This window comes from Micrasema longulum, unplaced genomic scaffold (assembly GCF_059751315.1).
Source record: "Micrasema longulum isolate JH-2025_06_02 unplaced genomic scaffold, ASM5975131v1 h1tg000279l, whole genome shotgun sequence".
Taxonomy (NCBI): domain Eukaryota; kingdom Metazoa; phylum Arthropoda; class Insecta; order Trichoptera; family Brachycentridae; genus Micrasema; species Micrasema longulum.
Window position 1 is genome coordinate 1155390 of NW_028277483.1, and position 7303 is coordinate 1162692.

Below are 7303 nucleotides of genomic sequence, written 5' to 3' on the forward strand. Positions count from 1 at the left end.
AAGGATGGTCTTTAATTTCAAATTATAATTTATTTATTTTTGTAAAATGTGTTGTTGAAAAAAAAAGTGTTTTTTTAAATATAGTTGACCATCAGGAATGTTCCTCTGAGGTTTTGTGGTGTGGCCCTGAAACATCCTGTATCTTATTTACTTTAATGTGAAACTTTAGCCCTAAAGCAAATTGGATACAAAAAATGTTTTCTTGCGCGCGGTAAAAATTAGGTAGAGCATAACATGTGCGGCAGTTTCTTGATAATGTTTTTTTTTTTAATAAAATAGAAATACTTGGAACGACGTCACTAGTTAATATGGATCAACCAATGATAAGATAGCTGTAAAAGATATCCGGTCTCCTTACCGATCGGCAAAGCTGACCGAGAATAAGCGGAAAAGAACCTTTGACGTAACATGCTGAGTAGTTTAAAAAATACAAGCCTTTAAACTAGCACTGGAACTAGAATTCCAACCGCCCATGGGCTAAGGAGCTGCAAGGCGTCTTGGAATATTTATTGAACAGCGCTGTTGCCGCCCTAAGCATGGCCATCGCAATTCACATTCTTGTGAAAAATTAGTTATTAGTATATTCGGAATTAGCCCAACGAGATCTATATGAACAATTTGTCAATATTTAAATATTAATTTAGCTTTTACCCGCGGCTTCGCTCCCGTGATATTCGAAAGTAATATATTTAGGTCATTAATTGGTTTTGTCGTTTATCAATTTTCCGAAAAGAGTTTCCGTTTGTCAAAAAACATTAAAAAAAAAAAAAATATATATTTGAAAACATTCCTAAACAATGGAATACTGATTTTGAAAATACAATAAATTATTCTAATCCATTTCATAAATTTTCATTGGTATTCGTAGTATTTCGTATTATAGAAATTTAATTAATTAATTTAAAATCGATTTTTTTGGCATCTCACCTTACCGCCTACTCATTTTCAAATAATTTTGCTCAGTGTAAACATATTTAAAAAAGAATTTAGTACAGTTTTTTTTTAATATATAATTAGTAAAAAACGTTTTTTTTAAAGACCATTTGAGTTTATTTTGAAGCACTACTAGTTTCGGAAGACATTCCATCTTCAAGTGTTATTGCAGTTTTTTTTTTATTTTTAGGATGAAAAATAAGTAGCTTCGTTTACTTCCTATCCCTCCGGCTATCCCCGTGCAAAAAATCAAGTCGATCGGTCGCTCTGTTGAGACGTAAAGGACACAGAAATAAACACACTTTCGCATTTATAATATTAGCATAAATGTTAATATTGAACATACTTTATTTTTATTCAGCATAACCAACGTATTTTTAGTCTCTGAATGTATCCATAATAACAGGCATTGATGTACAAATACTAAGCACGATATTTAATAAGTTCTTTGAACACCCTAGAAACAAGCAACCTCAAAGTATATACATGTAAGAATGACATTAATACTTAGCACGATATTTAATAAGTTCACTGCACACACTAGACACAAGCACCCTCAAAGTATATACATGTAAGAATGACATTAATACTTAGCACGATATTAAATAAGTTCACTGCACACACTAGACACAAGCACCCTCAAAGTATATACATGTAAGAATGACATTAATACTTAGCACAATATTAAATAAGTTCACTGCACACACTAGACACAAGCACCCTCAAAGTATATACATGTAAGAATGACATTAATACTTAGCACGATATTTAATAAATTCTCTGCACACACTAGACACAAGCACCCTCAAAGTATATATGTGTAAGAATGTCATTAATACTTAGCACGATATTTGATAAGTTCACTGCCACACTAGACACAAGCAACCTCAAAGCATATATATATAAATATATATATATATATATATATATATGTAAGAATGTCATTGTTTCTCTTAAGGCCTCTTAGTTTATGTATAAGTACTGAAGAAACATTAAGCATAACTAATAAATTTTCGTACTTAAAGTGCTTAGTAACATTGTATTTTTGTATTTTTTTGCACCACAACAGGCCAATAGACCTAATTACAAAGGTGAATTACGATACAGAACGCCCAGGTTTAAGTAAAATTGCATTTATTTTTTGTGTTCCCACCGAGAATCGAACCCGGAACTTTCCGTTCGTGAGTCAAGCGTCTTAACCACAACACTACGGAGACATGAGGAGGCAACATGAAAGAATCATATCATATAATTATTTCAATCAATTGTCCCGTAAAGTCAACACGACAAGTTCATTTTTTAAATAATTTATTGCCCAAAAAAAATATGTTCAAAACTCGTTTTTTTAGCGTAGCTGCTCCAAATTTAATTTACTTTGTCCCCATTTAGATATTTTTAGTACAAAATTTTGTGACTTCAAAAAAATAACTTTTTGAAACACTGTAAAATAAAACATTTGTCAGTGTGTAATAAGTTAATGTTCCTTAAATTATGTTTATTTTTATTATAATATCAAAATTTTGAATTGGTCAAATATATTATGAAAATCCCTCTCTTCCACTCCTCCACTCTATTTCCTTATCTTTTTCAGAGCTCTTTTTTTCTCATGTCTTATATATGTAATATATTATTTTTCTCTTTACTGTGTAACATGTTCTCTTATTATATTTGTGAAAAATTTAACTGGATGTGTGTACTATTTTTTATATTTTGTATTCTTATATAACAAATGTTGTTTTTCCTTAATAAATAATAATAAAAATAAAAAATATCAGTTATGATATGTGTACATAATAACTGCATTTTCTACAATTGTGTTGGTCATAAGATAAGATAGTCATATTTCTTCTTCCATAAATGTCGCAAGTGCATAAACTATGCAATGAGGAAGTTCAGTGGGCTTTTTTAAATTATTCAATTTGTTAAAAGACCTAAACTACGCCAAAAATATTTTTATGTACCGTATTATTGGCTCAATGATTTTTTGTTCTATGATTTTGAAATTATTCTGCCTGAGACGTCTTTTCTCTCTTCATCATTCAGTTGAGGAAATGTGGATGTTCAAACATGGGCAGAATGGTGAATGTTACACAGTGTGTAAAGTGGTCACTTAAAGCAGCACATGACAGCTCACAAGCCCTGTAAATGCCTAGACTTCCATATTCCCTTCTCAAAAATGTTTTCCCTCTCTGTTGAAATACATTTAAATAGGAACAACTCCCTAGGGAGGAAATTTAGCCAGTCTGCAAGCATTTGGACATAATTAAACATTGTTGAATTACTACCTGGTAAAAGAAGAAGTATAAAAATTGAAAAATTGTTTTCATGCGTTGCCTAGTAGGTGATTTGGTTCAGCCGGATGAATCTCACCCACGTGATAAAGGTTTCAGCTCTTTTACTTCACAAAAGTCAACAGATGGAAGAGTTGAGGAAATGTGGATATTCAAACATGGGCAGAATGGTGAATGTTACACAGTGTGTAAAGTGGCCACTTAAACCAGCCAATGACAGGTCATAAGCCCTGTAAATGTCTAGACTTTCATATTCCCTTCTCAAAAATGTTTTCCCTCTCTGTTGAAATAAATTTAAACATTTGGACATGTCCAAGGTATTGTTTATCTTGATGTGTTAAAATTCAAGGAAAAGAAAACATTCAACATAAGCGAGGGACTATAAAAATTTCATGGGTGATTAAGAAAAGATTAATGAAGGACGCTAAATATACAGAAATACGTGAAACTAATTGATGTACCTGGCGACAGATATTTAATTCTAAAGGATGCATTCAAAACGGGACGAAAGGGACTTAATGTTGGCTTTAACCGTAACCTGCAACGCCAACGCCTATTGTAGCAACAAAGACACTTCTCTTCGGAGAAGAGTAGCGAGGCTAACGTCTCATGTCAAAGGTTTTCTCAAAAAGATTAACGATACAGGAGTGACACATTATTCAATAAATATATTATCACGTCATTATACGTTGGATAATAATGTTGTCTTAAGACGTAACTTAGAGTGAGAACACTTATATTATTTGAAAAACTACAGAAATCATATAAATGAGTTTTTCACAAATATAAACAGCGGAACATGTTTCATAGAAAGGAACAGCGCTATAAGAAGGTTGTAGATGAGGAGAGGAAAATAAATAACGATGGAAATAATCAATTCGGAATTAAGTTTTGGTAAATTACGTTGAAATACTCGTATAAATGCAGTAAATGTGCATTTATAGATAAGCGTTCCATTTCTTAGTAGGAGTATTTTAAAATTATTTTTTTCTGTTATAAAGTTTCGCGTTACCATAGCTGAACAGTGAAAAAAATACGGATTTCTTCTTCTTTATCGTATCGAGAGTGTTTAATATTTTGAAAGAACGTGTAAAGCTCTCAAGGACTAAATCTTTAAAAAAAAAGAGTTTCTAGACTGGATCTTCCTTAGGGTGAGGAATTTGAGGGAAAAACTTCTTAAATATTTTATATTTTTAAATGAATTTTTAATGTTTTTTAATACATGTTCCTTTTTATATTTGATTTGACAAGTATTTTGTTATATGTGGTAAATATGGTGACATTGACTGTAAAAGTTTCATACATATATTCGTCCCAACTCAACACGGGCCTATGGTTCCATGGAGTTGGGACTTGTATCTCAATACATGTTTGAATGAATACATTGTGAATTAATAAAATATATACAAAGAAATTAAAAGATTTAAATCACTAATTTTTCAATTTGCCATTTTGATTGTGTTACTTGTTATTAAAATAAAACTATTGATTCATTCTCCTCTCAATTGGTAAAGTGAGTTTATAAATAGTTAATCAATATATTGAACATTAAAAATGTTAATTTTTATAATCGATCTATGAAGAAATAGTGTTTGATTTAGTGCTTCCGAAGCGAAGGTTTTAATTTAATCTTGTAAATCTGGTTAAGGTTGTAATAAACCTACAACCCCAACATCATAGAAGAATGTGATATTATAATAGAAAAGTACCAATCTTATCAATCTTCGATGTAAGCCAAATGAAATGTAAAATAATGTAAATTAGTGCACGTTTCATTTCAACATGCCCTATTCACCTCGGTTCGTGTAAATGTGTCCTAGATCGGAGCCTCAGATTACTAAATTTTTAGGCAATCTCTCACTGCGTATTCTACCTTCAGCATGCCCGAAAAATGATAAATGCCTACGAGGTTAGGAAAAAATGATATTTTTACATGATTCCTTTAACCAAATACACATGTTTTACCTTGGTTTTGCCTAAAACCTAGTTTATATATAAAAACACTCCGATCGTAGTTTCGAACATTATATTAGTTTTTTAATAGTTAGTAATTACTTTAAAAAAAGATACTCATTTTTAACTGAAAAAAATATTACGATTATGTATTATATCACTTAATTTTTCACCTAGGTTGTACTTTTAAAAAATGGTATTATTACACCAATATGGCTTTAAATATTGTAGTCAAAAAAAAGTATTGTCATTATCCGATTATCTCACAGTATTTATATGTTTGTTTATATTTTTTAATACCACGTGAAAATTATAAAAATAAAAACTTTTTTGATTGTAGAAATATATAAGTTCCCAAATAAAAAAAAATCTGATGGTAAATTTCGTTACATTTTCCCATAAATTATTTGGATGCTATTTGTTTGCTTGATCTATAGAATATATATATCTGCATCTTGTCGTCCCCAATGTTAAATATGCAGATATGAAGTAAACATGTGAGTAGAATATGTCTTTTTATTTAATACGGTTTCCATTTTTGCATACCGTTACAAACCGAAAGGGCGCTACGCGATTCGAATACCAAGCACCAATTTTCAATTAACCGTAGAATGGCCCAAGTTTAGCAAGGAGGTAAACGAGCGCCATCAGACATTAACTAATATCAGGCAATTATTAAATAAGAGATCTAAGGTCTAATCTAACCCCGGACTAATGGGAGGGGGATTTAGTTATACACACACGGGTATTAAGCAGCGTAGTGTAGTATGAATATTTCAAAGGGTTCCGCTTATAAGGTTGATTCGGGGTTAACGAAATGTTTTCGTCCCAGTTTCCCGCGCCGGGTGTTGAATGCAATGAGATTTTTGCATGTCAAAAGTTCGCGAGCGAATGTGGCTTTCTCCCAGCTGTGTTTCTGGAAGCTCGTTCGTGGTCGGCGGTAGATTATTTAATAAAGTACCCATGTTCGCGAAAGAGGCAACATGATAATCTTGTATTAAAGTGTAGTAAGTACTCGCGCATGTAGTTTCCGGGGCGTTAAGCAGTTTCCGCGTAGTATATAGTATGTACGACGAATAGCTTCTTCAACTAAATAACAGGCTGTACTTGTAATTCTTTTTTACACATCTATGAGTTTTCGCATTCCGCTCTAAATTGCAATAAGCGACGCCGATGTGGTGGCAGCGTGCAAAAGCAGCGAACTGCCAAATTACACCTATAAATTTAAATTATTGTCATTAGCGAACTCGCGTCATGCTGCAGTTGTTGCGAACCGAAACGACTTCGTGATTGTTATTGCTTATGCTTACCCTTATCGACGTAGAAGTAAGTTTTGCTGCCATTGTTTTAAATTATTACTTCTTTTTGCAGTAATAATCTGGATCTAGATAAGTGGCTACGATTCCGTGGACGCCGCTGGAAAATCAAAAACAATAATTTGACGAAAAATCTATGAATAAAGACAAAATTGTACCACGGCGGGAATATGCTTAAATTGGTTTCTCTTTCATTTTTGTAATATTATTACGAAATATTAGAATTGTGAACTCATTTCAGGTCAGACTGAAGATAAAAATAAGAATAACGAGGATATTGAACCGTGAATTACGTATAAAATTTCCAAGGTACCGAGACGTTAAGATTTTCTTTGTGGGTGTTATTTTAAAAATGTAAATAACGTAGACATCATGAATATTATACAATTTAAAAATAAACAGTACCGAATTATACTACGAGTATTTGTATCCAAAAATAAACATGAAGAATATATACTGAACGTATTGATTTTCCTCAGTAAAAATATTATTATTATTTTTTTTTTTAATAACAAATTTCATTAAAGGTACATATTTTTATAAAATTCAATACAGATCAACTTTTATACATCTCGTAAATGTTATCACTATAACACTCCAAAAAAAAGACTAACTCTTGTGCTTGGAGAGAGACTTATACTGTTGTGGTTATTTATTTATTTTAATTTATATCATTTTGAAAACACGAGTACATGAGAAAAACAACTTAATGGAAATAAAGAAAAAAACAAAAAATAATAATACATTCACACTAATTAACATTTAATGCAGTTTTTTACGTGTTCAAAAAATTTCTTTAGTTTTACTTAA